At 43.2% G+C, this 14,933-nt stretch overlaps 1 protein-coding gene across 1 annotated transcript in view; it reads right to left on the minus strand.

The window, feature by feature from the left end:
• Positions 1-14,933, minus strand: part of LOC126481846 (homeobox protein abdominal-B-like) — a 581,297-nt gene that overhangs the window by 379,049 nt on the left and 187,315 nt on the right. The window lies entirely within an intron of this gene.

Genomic DNA, 14,933 nt, shown 5'->3' on the forward strand with positions numbered 1-14,933 from the left:
TCATCAGTCCCCTAGAACTTAGAACTACTTAAACCTAACTAACCTAAGGACAACACACACATCCATGCCCGAGGCAGGATTCGAACCTGCGACCGTAGCGGTCTCACGGTTCCATACTGTAGCGTCTAGAACAGCTCGGCCACTCTGGCCGGCTCTCCATTCCCGGAATGGATGGACTGTTTATAAACGTAATTAAGTTTTGAATAAAACGCATATTTGAATCATCAGCTGCTTTTATTTTAAATCCAAACACCAATCGGTTTCAGTCTTGGACCATGTTCACGGATAAGGCTTAAAATGGTTTAAGCCACCACATTATATTAGACATTTTAAGCAATGACTAATGTAATGTGGTGGCATAAACCATTTTAACTCTTATCCGCTTGATGTTTGGATTTAAAATAAAAGCAGCAGATGGTTCAAATATGCATTTTATTCATTGCTTAACAGCTGTTGACAGTCACCTTCCAAAAATGTTTTTATAATTAAGTTTGGGCGGACCTTTAGTGTGGGAGTCCTACTCGCACCTGGCATATTTTTTAGTTGAATCCATTCATTATTTTTTAAATTCTTTATCATCATTATCATATTCAATGGTCAGGTCATCTGGCCTGTTAGGATTTAGCTGTCCACTTCTTTAAGGGAACCGAATTAGGTGTCACAGTGGCAAACTTCTGACTCCATATTCGGAAGAGAGCAGACCACATGGCTAAGAACAAAGCAATACACATGTTTACTCTAATATTCTCTCCAAATTACCGTTACTCTACAGTTGCAAATGCCGTCCTAAGTTTTTATGGAGCTATGTAAAATATACATATAAAAAAAGGAGAAACCACTATGCTGTTGAATTACTTATCAGGCAATTAGTTCGAAGTTCTTCGAACAATCAAATCTGAATCTGTACTTACACTTTCATTATCCTTTGCGGAATGGGATCTTTAATTATTTCAGTGCTTTGTATTTATCTCGTAAATGGTTTCTTAATTTGTAGTTTATGGAAAAGTTTTTATTCGAATAAAACAAGTCAGCTATCTTATTCATGAAAAAAAAGTGCACAAATATTAATTTTTAAAAATTTCATTATGTTCCTGTTTTGGTTATAAAGTAATCACGATTTGATTTTGCATCGCGTTTCTGAATTTTGTACTGGTTACCGCTTGTCACCGTCTCCACCTTCCTTTTCCCAAATATAACTTTCACTTTCGTAACCCCCCCCCCCCCCCCTCCGACGTTTTAACGTGCTGCAGGTGCTATTGATTCTAATGCAATAATAAAAAAAATATAGCAACAAATTTGTTTACATTATATCTCAGTACATCGCTTCAGCATAGCTTCCAAACAATTGCATATCAAACAAATATACAACTTCAAAAGTATCTGTCAGAAAATTTGGGAGGTACATGCAACGGATTTAAGGACAATCATACAGGGTGTTCACAAATTCCCGTTACCAACTTCTAGGACTTGTAGAGGGGAGTGAGTACACAACATTCTGAATAGGAACCGCCGGCCGCTGTGGCCGAGCGGCTCTAGTCGCTTCGGTGCGGAGCCGCTCTGCTACTGCGGTCGCAGGTTCGAATCCTGCCTCGGACATGGATGTGTGTGATGTCCTTAAGTTAGTTAAGTTTAAGTAGTTCTAAGTCTAGGGGACTGAAGGCCTCAAATTTTAAGTCCTACAGTGTTCAGAGCCATTTGAATTATTTGATCTGAATAGGAACCCATGTCCGGAAACGTACCGCTTCTTTCTAAGACTGTTTCGTTTCAGATGTTTAACTCAACCACTTATGCTTCAGGAACTGCATTAGGCATGACGGAGTACAATTCCTAGATAACAATACGAAAGAAAACACAACGAAGCATCCATTTATCACTTAAGAACATTTGTTTGTATCACCACTTTAGCATTACATATTTAGATTATTCCAAATCAAAAAAGAACTCAGACTACTGTACGTACAGAATGGTACTGATCCATTGCAACATCTACTCGATGTTACGACCACCGACGTCGTCACAGACTTTGTACCTACGAAGCATGTTCTGGTACTCACACTCCACCCCACCTGGAATGCAGCGGTCTGATTGCGTGATAGCAGGTGTTCCTCTGTCTCTAGGGCAGCAGGGCAGATATTAAGTAACATCGGGTGATCATTTGACGCAGTGTATATCCACCTGCCTGCCCTATTGCATGCCAGAACAAGAGACTCTTGACACTTTCCTCTTTCCCTCAGCAGGCGTGGACGCGTTACACTTCTGAACTGAAATCGTCCTAGAATGGAAAGCTACGTTTCCGACATGGGTTCCTATTCACAATATTATGTACTCACTCACCTGTACAAGTCCTAGAAGTCTGTGACGGGAGTTTCCGAACACCATATACAAAAAGTCCTCGCTATTTTTAGAATGTAACAATTTACACTATACACAGAGTGGGGTGTGCTATCTGTTTCAGCCGTTTCCCCTACTTTCGCCAGAGAAAGGCAATCTGTATTACTTTTTTTTCTTACTATAGGCAAGAGAAGGCGGCTAACGCGTTGCTCACTTGCGTGGTGTCAGGTACCTGCGGCACAAGTTTCTCGAGTCATGAGCTGTGTTGCCTTTCTAGGCTTTGGTTCAAATGGCTCTGAGCACTGTGGGACTTAACATCTGAGGCCATCAGTCCCCTAGAACTTAGAACTACTTAAACCTAACTAACCTAAGGACATCACACACATCCATGCCCGAGGCAGGATTTGAAGCGCCTAGAACTGCTCGGTCACAACGGCCGGCTCTAGGCTTTGTATGGTTTGCTAGCACTACCTGTGAACTCGCTAAATGTGTGGGTTTTGTCGCTGGCAGCCCGTGAATAGTTACCTGCAGCTCAGGCCGCAAGCCCATACGAGGAAGCTCTCGCGCAAGCAACTGGAAAGTATCCCGTGTTTAACATACAATTCTTCGCCATCTTTGAGACTCTGAGGTTTCATTTCACTTTATTTTCCGAAAGGTGGCCGAAAAATTTCGGAATAGGTGTATGTAAGAATAGTGACTGTATTTTCTCATGTTGGAAAATGAGACGAAGCGGAGAGTTTTACTTGGTAAAAAACTTTCTATAGCCAAGATGGAATAAGTACTTCTTTATTTTCGACAGTACATTTTGACGGATTTTGCTGTGATTTTCTGGTCTTCAAAAATTTTGTTACAAAATGCGTTCACTGTGATTTGGAACCTCAGGCCAAGCTGTCATATTATACAAATGTTTGTCAGAAATTAAACATTTATAATCAAAAAGGACATTGTGCATATTGCCATATCTGCATACGTAGCGCTCATAGATGATTGTTAAATCTTAAAAATACAATACAGAGTTCAGAGGTGCTAAAGTGCATTTCATAGTCTATCATAATTTTAAGATTAATCATCTGTGAGCGCTACATATACGGACATGGCCATATGCACAAAGTGCTTTTTATTGTAAATGTTTTATTTTTAACAAACGTTTGTGTAATATGCTACATTTTATAGACCAATACGACAATCTGACATGAGGTACCAACTCACAACGAGGACGTATTGTAACAAATTTTTTGAAGACCAGAAGATGACAGCAATGTCTCCTACAACAGGGCTGTCGAGAAATAAAGAAGTTTTTTGTGCGATCTTGGCTATAGAAAGTTTTATACCGTATGAAAATATAAACGCTTTCAGTAAAATGCTGTGTGCTCCTAATCCCGAGTCCTCCCTTGTCGCCGCGCGTACAGGCAGTAGGAGGCCGAAGCAGAGCGCACTCGGCTGGTGTCTGCGGCGTAAGTTCTTTGGCCCGCGAGCTGTCAGCACGTCAGCCCGCGAGGAGCGAGGTGAGGTGTCTGTCAGCTGAGCCTGACTAATGGATGAGGGGGCAGGGGAGGGGGCGGAGGCGGCGCGCCTCCGATTGATTGGTCGTTAGGCGGCGCCGGCCACGCCCCTCTGTACAGGTTCCAGGTACTGGTGGCCGCCTCGGGGCCGCGTGCGCTGCATACAGTCGCCAGGCCTCGCCACGCATCCGCAGGTCGTTCTCTTCCGAGAAAGCTACGCCGTCACCTGTGTCACTCACTCCACAGGTGACCCAGTTATTTTAACTACCTTCTGCCAAAAGTTAACTTTTAATCAACATGTCTTACGATAACAGACTATGGTCACCCGTATTGTACTGCTGTGGTAAGTTTGCTTACGCTAGGATTCAACACTGTCAATAGTAAACTAAAGATATCGTCAACCCGAAGTTTGGCTTAAATACCACTGTGCTTTACTAGACACAGTCCGTCCTACTGGAGATGCTATGTCCTTGCCTACCTCTGACCCTTGAACTGACTTACTCTGCCAATTACTAAACGGCTTACGATTTGATGTGAATTCCGAACAACGGCATAACTTGGCATTTTTGACATTACCAAATCATTTCCAGAAGTGAAAGTAGCGATAACTCATCAAAAATCAGTAGTATTGGCTGTGGACTGAACCATGAACTTTACTTAGCTGTCTGGTGCTCAGCCACTAAGCCACCGAATCCACCCATTGTCGATATCGTGTGCGGTTCTAGGCGCTTCAGTGTGGAACCGCGAGACCGCTGCGGTCGCAGGTTCGAATCCTGCCTCGGGCATGGATGTGTGTGATGTCCTTAGGTTAGTTAGGTTTAAGTAGTTCTAAGTTCTAGGGGACTGATGACCACACATGTTAAGTCCCACAGTGCTCAGAGCCATTTGAACCATTTGAACGAAACCTTTAGTGGAAAACAAGAGTGGATGGAACTGGTTTTGAGCTCCAAACATACCGATTTAGAACCCATTGTAGCGATCACTTTGGAAACTCACCATCGCAGTCCCCATAGATTTCGTGGTGAGAGGGCCCAATGGACAGCCCGTCAAAAACTGAACACAGATCAAGCATGAAGACAGGAAGGAGGTATATTGAACAGTGAAATAAAGCAAAACTGGAAACAGTGAACAGTCCAATAACAGGAAGTGCAATATACAGCAGCAGTGAATAAAAATGGCGTCGTGGTTAAGTGGTTACGGTGTTGGATTGATAAGCGGGCGAGCCTTGTTCAAACCTCTCTCGTGCTATTTTCTTTTTTTATTTTCCGCTGTTCGCTTTATTCAAATTTGTGTCTGTGTTGTAGTGGTCCGACAGTACGTGTGTCATATGCCAGAAATCTCTTATCGACGCACCTAATTTGTACGACTGGTAAATGAGTGAGATATGCCTGCTTACCCGATATACGTGTTCGTATGAATGTGAATGTGGTCGCTCCCAAGGAAATGATTAAAACATAATACTTTTTGTTGCATAAGCCGCAACAAACGAACGCTACAGTTTAAAGTTTCTTTGTGCTCTGTCAAAAAACAGGTTTTAAACGTTTTCGAAGTTGCGTTCCGTTCTGGAGTCTTGACTCGTGAATCCCTTTCTTTTAACACAGTTAACGCCCGTTTATTTGTTGTTTTCATTTCTGTGAGACGCCTATGTGGCATCTCGCCTGCCCTCACTATTCATCACATTTACTTGCGACGGTAACGTATTCTTGCCACATGACTCATATTCTATAATCAATGTATAGTATGATAACTGCCAAGACTACAGAAAGAGAACAAACATTTCAATCACCGGACGGACAGTTCATAATGTTGTTAAAAGAAAAAAATAGCTCAATCACACGGCAGTTCAGCAGCACGACCACTTACCAACGACGCCATTGCTCATTGAGCCTGCTCTTTATTGCACTTCTTGTTCTTGGGCCCTTCACTGTTTCTACATCGATTTTTTTTTTTCACAGTTCAGTACACCTTCTTCCTGCTTTCATGCTTGATCTGAGTTCAGTTTTCGACGGTCTGGGCTATCTTACCACTAAATCTGGGGGGGGTTGCGATTGTTAGTTTCCCTTGTTAGTAGTACTGTAAACGAATACACCTCTAGCAATTTAATTCACGTAAAATTTATATCGTTATTTTCTAATGAATAAACTGCAGCAACAGATCCATCAAATTTAAAGAAAAAATGCAAATATCCAACTGTTTACATTATAAACATACTACAGGCCACCCTCAACGCAACAGGCCTACAATCGATGCAGTGTAGCTTCACGTCGGACGCTTCATGCAGGTTCTTGATACCACCAGTGAAACTTCCGTTAGGGCACTTCTTGACAGATCGGCTCTTTCGCCGAATATTATCACTGTCGCACGTAGTGTCAGTACAAAAGTCTCACTGCAGTTTTCGTTGTATTCACACATACTTCCTCCAGTCAGGTATCTGATGTGCCAAACTCACATCTTCCTAGGACGAAGCAAGGCTGGAGCTAGGCTGGTTGGTTTGGGGGGCTGGAGTGAGGGGAGGGGGCAACCATCAAGGTCATCGGTCCCATCGGATTAGGAAAGAATGGGAAAGGAAGTCAGCCGTGCCCTTTCAAAAGAACCGCTGGAACCTGCGTTGGATTGTCAATGAGTTCGTGGTTCTGTGTTTCGGCGGCCTCCCACTCACGTTTCCATTCGCCGTCCCTGCTGAACCCAGGGGAGAGCATTTAGAGCCTTCTACGTATACTCGTCTTCTGCATCCAAGGCAACGTGAATAAACCTTCGTGGAGAGTGACTGATTCATTTTTAGAAGCTTGCTGGAAATACTTGTAGAGAACCGTTTTTCGACGAAGGTAAGCCGGACAGATGTTCGGCATGTGGTTTACCGACTACGTCAAAAATTTTAACGCCTCATTTCCACTATTAAACCCGAAATCGTAACGCTCAAACTTGACAATGAAGTAACAGCTGTTTGCGAATAACAGAATGGAGGTAAAATATGGTTTCCGGATATCGATCTTTTTCTGTGAGTCGTTTGCTTTCAGAATACGAAATTTTTCACACCCAACAGAGCTCTGAAATCGAGAATGAATTTTCTCAGACCTACAATTTTGATGATTATGTTTAATGTATGTCCTATGTCTGAATGACATCGGTAAGAACCTGATAACGACGAATTATTTAGTTCTAATATTGTGGCACTCAGATAAGTGTCCAAATGAACACTCGAGAAAGCATCACGCACATCAGAGCCGGAAAAAAGTGAGAAATTACACAACACCATTGCTAACAGCAGGCTCTCTGTTGACACGAATTTGACGTTGATGGATTGCGCCATCAGACGCATGTTATTACGTCACAAAGCGCATTCTCTGTAACACCTGGAGAAATTTGGTCACATAGGATGCGAAGCAGACGTGTATGAGACAACCAGCGAGGTAGAAGAGAATGTTGTCATAAGAACTGCTGTAACTGTTAGTCATGGTGAAACCAGTGAGAGGTTTTTTGTTGACTGCAGCTTCTGGCATCCTCTGCAACAGAACAACTACATCACCTTCGCCACCTGCGACAGCTAGCTTCTGGGAACGTTACGAATACTTTGGTATTGTTGTGTACTTGCAGCATGGATATGTACGCACAATGCAATACAGGCAATGCTACAACGGCCGGCAGTGGCATCCGCCCATTTTTCCCGCAATTTTGTGTTTCACAAGCTGCGACATCGTCGCGAAGAAACAGTGACCCGTGTATGTGATAAGTTTCCTTTAATTTACGTCTATGGTCACAAACTTTTTCTTAACAGATTAGCGGTTTCGATCTTTAATGACCATCATCAGATCTGTTTCATAAAAACGAAGTCCTAATGTACTGCAGCCATAGAGGCATCGTCAAGTGTTAACTGCGGAATCAGCATCAGCATCGTCAAATACATATAAATAACATCCTTTTTATCCAAGCTTCAACATAAACGCCAAGCCTGCAAATTGCGCTATTGTATTTGACCACGAACAGCACCTGTGGGATGTCCTCAATACGTTGCAAGTGCCATGTGTGGTAAGAACAGTGTCCTGTGTGGTTGTGAGTGTGTTATAATGACGCTGAGTGAATTCGAACGTGGGCAAATTGTCAGTGCTCCGATGGTGGGTGATACCGTAACCGAGATAGCCGAAGGGTTTAAAGAGGCACTCTGTCGAAGATTTATACCATATACAGCGAAACGCGAAAAACATCATCCGCTAAGTCACATCGCGGACAAAAGTTTATGTTGAGTATCCATGACAGACGATCGCCGAAGAGGATCGTGACGAAAAATAATAGGATGAAAGCTGCAAAAGTCGCAGTAGAACTGAATGTCGCACTCACGAACCCTTGTCAGCACCAAAACAAAACGAAGGGAGCTCTATTGGGAGGGTATTGCAGGAACGACCTGCAATTCCAAAACCATTCATTAGCGATGCAAATACACGTAACAGGTAGACGTGATGCCGAAGCTATAAAACCTGAAATACGGAGCAATGCAAGAAAATAATTTATTACTGCCAAAGATCATGTGACCACAAGGTTCGCGGGAGAGCTTCTGTAAAGTTTGGAAGGTAGGAGACGAGGTACTGGCGGAAGTAAAGCTGTGAGGACGCGGCGAGAGTCGTGGTTGGGTAGCTCAGTTGGTAGAGCATTTGCCCGCGAAAGGCAAAGGTCCCGAGCTCGAGTCTCGGTCCGGCACACAGTTTTAATCTGCCAGGAAGTTTCATCATGTGACCAGCTTGGCTTACCAGGTCCATCCCGTGGTACAATGTTTGTTCCGCTATGGAGATCCGTGTTCCAAGGCAAGGCTCCTGTTCATAAAGCTCGCATCGCCCAGCACTGGTTTTGTGAGCACCAGGATGAATTCTCATATCTCACCTGGCCACCACTGTCACCAGATATTACAACTACTGAGCCACTGTGGTGTACTTTGTCATCGTTATCTGAACTTGCCACAATTTCGCAGAAATAGTGATACAAGATTCTCTTGGGAACCAAGCAGGACGTGTATTTGACCTTCCTTGACTACTTGAAGCTGTTTAGAATGGCAACGGTTTCCTAATCGCATTAGGCACGGCAGTGTGTTGAGTTTTTGCTGTTTCCATACTTTTGTCCACTCCCTGTACGTCACTCATGGGGTTCGTACCTTTTGTTTCCTATACAGTACCAATGGAATTAATGCTGACACTTAAATTTATGAGAGATCCTTAAAGTATTTTACCGAATTTCTTGGAAGAAGAGTTTGGGTGGCCCTTAAGATAGGCTACTGTCTATTTCATGACTTGCTTCCGCACTAAAATTTAAAAAAAAATGTGTCTTAAAAACTGCGCCACCTTGCCCCGTGACGACCTCTGTGTTCAGGGCAGGCGGCTCCGATATTCGAGAGGACCTTCCTTTCTACATCTACATGCATACTCTACAAATCAACATTTAAGAGCTTGGCCCGAGGGTCCATCGAACCACCTTCACAAATGGTTCAAATGGCTCTGAGCACTATGGGACTTAACATCTATGGTCATCAGTCCCCTAGAACTTAGAACTACGTAAACCTAACTAACCTAAGGACAGCACACAACACCCAGCCATCACGAGGCAGAGAAAATCCTTGACCCCACCACCTTCACAATTCTCTCTTATTCAAATCTCGTATAGCACGCGGAAAAAACGAAATCCTATACCTTTCCTTGAGAGCTCTAATTTCCTTTATTTTACTTTGATGATCGTTTCTCCGTATGCAGGTCCTCGTCAACAAAATATTTTCGCATTCGGAGGAGAAAGCTGGTGATTGAAATTTCATGAGGAGATTCGGCCGCAACGAGAAACACCGTTAGAATGAGATTTTCAGTCTGCAGCGGAGTGTGCGCTGATATGAAACTTCCTGGAAGATTAAAACTGTGTGCCGGACCGAGACTCAAACTCGGGACCTTTGCCTTTCGCGGGCAAGTGCTCTACCAACTGAGCTACCCAAGCACGACTCACGCCCTGTCCTCACAGTCTCGGTCCGGCACACAGTTTTAATCTGCCAGGAAGTTTCAGGAACGCCTTTGTTTTTAGGACGTCCATCCCAAAATCTGTACCACTTCAGTGACACTCTCTCCCCTATTTCGCGACAATACATAACGTGCAGCCCTTCTTTGAACTTTTTCGATGTATTCCGTCAATCGTATCTCGTAAGGATCCCACACCATGCAGAAGTATTCTAAAAGAGGACGTACAAGCGTGGGAGATAGGGACACGGATATAGCTATGTGGGGGATACAAATGAAGCAGTTTTCTATCTCCGTCGCTTAACTGTTACTCAAAGATGTGTTTTGCGGGCTCGTTTTCTCATTTGAAGGCTAGAATTATGAAAATCACACTCAATTTGCCAATTTGCGGTTTGTAAGAAGGACAAATGACTGTTTTCAGCAGCCGGACAAGTCACTGTACGTGTAATCTTGCGCTGTCCTTCATTTAGCATCTGAAGTACGGTGGTAAATGCATGCATACACTAGCAGTATGCATCATCTTTGTTGTTCTTCTTTCTGTGTGAGTACACATTAGTTTAGCTCAGTTACAATTTCCATATTCATTAGTGCTGTTTGTGGTGAAAGGTTTCCACCACTTGCACAAGATGACATGGTCACTTGTTAGTCACTTGGCATGCAGCAACAGAACATCTTTTTTGTTCCTCGCTAACCGCAAGTATTACGTAATTATCGACTGGTTGCACTTGTATGTAATTATCAGTCATAATCCCTGTAATGCAGTCCATTATGGGAGAAATAATTATAAGTTGCTGATGTTTACTTTTGTTCTCTCAAGTTTCAAACACATGACCAAGCACACAGAATCAAGTGCAGTAGCGCAGTGATATTTTCCGCCATGCGATTTGCTTGTCGCAAGAAAAACGGCGTTTGGAATAGGAACGCGCTCACATGCTATCGAATAGTCGCGGCGAAAAAAAAGGAAATAAACCTTGTTTCTCCAGCGACGTAAGTCACAGTTACTGTATGAGACACACATATCATTTGAAACTAGATGAACTGCCGAGACCAGAAAAGAATTAGAAGGGGATTTCATAGCTCACTGCTTTTAGTCATTCATATAAGTATCATCGTCATAACAGAACTGTCGTACTGCCAAAAGGTGTTGAAATCGTTTGCAAAATAATCTCTTATATAATATTACATACATCGGATCTGATTAAAATAAGTTGACAAGTTTGCAATAGGAATTTTTACGACTCGTCCTCGAATCTGGTCGTTGTTATAGTCTTCCATCTGAACACTGGTTTAATGCAACTCTCCACGCTGCACTAAAGAAGATCACAGACAGCCGGCGGCGGCCGGAGTGGCCGAGCGGTTCTAGGCGCTACAGTCTGGAACCGCGCGACCGCTACGGTCGCAGGTTCGAATCCTGCCTTGGGCGTGGATGTGTGTGATGTCTTTAGGTTAGTTAGGTTTAAGTAGTTCTAAGTTCTAGGGGACTGATGACCTCAGAAGTTAAGCCCCATAGCGCTTAGAGCCATTTGAACCACTTGAACAGCCGGCGGCGCCCTTGTCAGCTTTCAGTTGCGAACTACAAACGCTATCAGTTGAAACCAAAAGTCATCTACAGAGCTGCGACAACCCTCAGGCCTTGCCAGAGACACGCATTGAAAATCGCGTCACATGATTGGTTGAGGCTGGCACGTGAAGCAGCTGTGTCAAGTCCACTGCAACTCTCATGGCCATAGTCTATCCTGTGCAAGCCTCATCTCTGCATAACTAACGCAACCTCTGTTAATAAAAGACTGGAAAAGATAATAAAGAAGAATTTCGCTGACGAAAAGTTTCGTTTTAGACGGAATACAGGCACAAGACATGCGATGGGAGTCGCGAATTTTGGGAGAGAGGTTTAGTGAAACGGAAGAGAAATATAGATGTGTTTTATGGATCTGGGAAAGGCCTTGGATAATGTTGCTTGGGATAAGCTTGCACCCATAGTGAGGCAAAAGAGAGTAGAGTGGAGAATCAAACGAAGTAAAAGTGAGATGAGAAAATAAGGCAAGGCTGCTGTCTTTCTCCTACCCTTTTCAATATATACGTATAAGATATGCCTACTCGCTGCCCACGTAATAACAAGGGGGGTAAAAACTGGAGGAAGAAGAATCTGGTTTTTGAGATTTACGAACGACATGGTCCTCTTAGCAACAGGTCAAAAGAAAGTAAAGAACGTAGTTGAAATTAAAGGAAAGATTTATGGAATGAAAATAAATACAAAGAAAACAAAAGTAATAGCACTAGGAGGAAATGAAAACGTAAAGATAATGGTGAATGGACTGGTATTAGAAGATGTGCAAAGCTTTAAAAACCTCGGAAGCAGGAAAGAAACCGACTGGAAGAGCAGCACAGAAATTAAAACTCAAATAATGCAGCGCACGGTCCGAAGATGATTTCCATAAAGTTAGGCACCCATACGGTAAACAGTTTTCCATGTACACTTGTTCAACCAGCGAAAGTTTAATTATGACAACCCTAAACTTGCTAGATAGTTACTAGAAGAGTCAGCTGACAGTTAACTGATTAATTCGTATAAATTAACAAGCAAATTTAGATTTTCAAGTTTCTTTTATCGCAGTTTAACACTGACTCATCCTTTTTAATATATCTATATAGTACATATTTATTTTTACTGCCCATTGGAAGAGAAACAGTCTCTTTTCGCCATTAGCTTCAGCACAGGTATCGGAAGAGAATATTTTATCGCAACCAGACGCAGAGTCAATGTTGCAGATTATTGTCTTCGATTCTCGCATGAAAAGAACAAGTTGTTCACATCCCCCCTGATTCCACATTCATAACCAGCGGCGTCAAGGCGGTGTAGATGCTGTTTGAAGCACGCGTGCTTCTCGTCGGAGCTGCACAGAAAATTTTGTAGCTTGTAGTTCAAGTGGCTCTGAGCACTATGGGACTTAACAGCTATGGTCATCAGTCCCCTAGAACTTAGAACTACTTAAACCTAACTATCCTAAGGACAGCACACAACACCCAGCCATCACGAGGCAGAGAAAATCCCTGACCCCGCCGGGAATCGAACCCGGGAACCCGGGCGTGGGAAGCTGTAGCTTGTAATAACAGTATAAAATAAAATGGCACTGTACGAATCTGAGACAACATGTTTTCTGTGCAACGAAAACGCATCGCTCCTACTCATATGTCGCGTCCAAGACTACCTCTCTGATATGTGAGAAAGCCTTTAGGATAAGGCAAGTAGAAATAAATAGTAGTAATGCCGCTCCCGTATTCTTCAAGCTTACATGGAGAACATGTGTTGCGAAAAAAATTCTGTTTTAATATCCATCTAGGGTCCCAGATTTAAGAGTACCATCAGGCTGCGCTTTGCAACTGTAGATTTTGTGTACAGGAAGGTTTCAAAATGTGCACCGATGAACGATTTACTTTGTGTTACCAGTGACCATACATACTGATACCGCTACCGCTTTGTAATACCTACCTGTATCTATACGACGAAAGAAGTCCCTGGCAGCTCGCATCGCTGTAGGCATATTTCAGATGTGAGGTGTGAAAGACAGTGCAGCCTGAACGCCACAGTCGTCTACAAATGCGGCACGACCGAGGCGTTGCCGTAGAAACGTAATCAAAAGCAAGTTACGCAATTGATAGTGTTAGACGTGGGAAGCACACACGCCGGGCTCACAAGGGGACCGTCAGATCTGTTAACCACAGATTTTGAAGCATCTTAGGTACGTTGTACAGGGACCTGTGCTGAGCACCTGGTTCGTGAAGTGCTTTTCAAGCGACGGCACCTAGTTTCCGAAGAAACTGGTGTTGACGTTTTATGTGTAGCTCCTATATCCGTACGTTAGTCATGTTCCGACCGAGCGAGGGTAGTGCAGCGGCTAACGTGCATGACTACCGCGCTCGTGTTACTGGTTCAAATCCTACCCGCGCACTTTTCTTCAAATTGTAGATTCGTGGGAACAGCAGACTGATCGGAGAGTTTAGAATCAAATCTCTGTAGACGAAAGAAAAACATGCACACTCACAGTAAAAATATTCAACTCTGCCAGCGCTGTGATGTTTATTTGTACAGGCAAGTTGAAATTTTCACGAAAAAATTTAAAAAGTTTCCGAGTGACAGAGAAATCGCTTCGAGGGAAGATTTCATGAAAGTATATCTTTTTTATTCTGCATCCTTTTAGTGCACTTGCTTTCACAGGAATGATCGAGTATTCGTGACTCACATCGAAGTTGGTACAAGAAAGAACATTCTTCCGGTGTCGCTTCTGAAAAATGAGTGTCCGAGGCAGAAGCTTTCACTAAATGTGCTTCGTGCTCTACGAATTGGTGTTTTGGTTCGTTCTACGATGAATACCATCCGGAGTTATGTTAGAGCAATGAAGGTGACGCAAGAGAGAGCCACTAAGACTAGTCTGTATTTTCATTCAGTAAAAACAGAAATACACATTTCGAGAAAAAAAATTGAAAAATATTTGTTGTAATGAGTGATTTTTTAATCATGAAAAATATATTTAATGATATTCGGTAATTCTGTACTATGGAACTGAAAAAAGAACACGGCTACAATTCAAACCCGTACCCTCGGCGTTCTAGCGATGAACCTCAGCCGCTGCCCCATACTCGGTTCCTCAAAAGAAGCACGTTACGGATGTAAACTGAAAAGCAAAGAAACTGGTTCACCTGTCTGATATCGTGTAGGGCCACAGCGAGCACTCAGAAGAACCGCAACACGACGCGGCACGGAATCGACTAATGTCTGAAGCAGTGCTGGATCAACTGACACACGAATCCCGCAGGCTGTACATAAATCCATGCGAGTACGAGGGGGTGAAGATCTCTTCTGAACAGTACGTTGCAAGGCATTCTAGATTTGCTCAATAATGTTCATGTCTGGGGAGTTTTTTTTGGCAGCGGAAGTGTTTAAACTCAGAACAGCGTTCCTGGAACCACTCTGTAGCAATTATGGGCATGTGGGGTGTCACATTGTCCTGCTGGAATTGCCCAAGTCCGTCGGAATGCAAGATGGAGATGAATGGATGCTGGTGATCAGACAGGATGCTTACGAACGTGTCACCTGTCAGAGTCGTATCTAAACGTATCA

Source organism: Schistocerca serialis, chromosome 5, assembly GCF_023864345.2.
Source record: "Schistocerca serialis cubense isolate TAMUIC-IGC-003099 chromosome 5, iqSchSeri2.2, whole genome shotgun sequence".
Taxonomy (NCBI): domain Eukaryota; kingdom Metazoa; phylum Arthropoda; class Insecta; order Orthoptera; family Acrididae; genus Schistocerca; species Schistocerca serialis.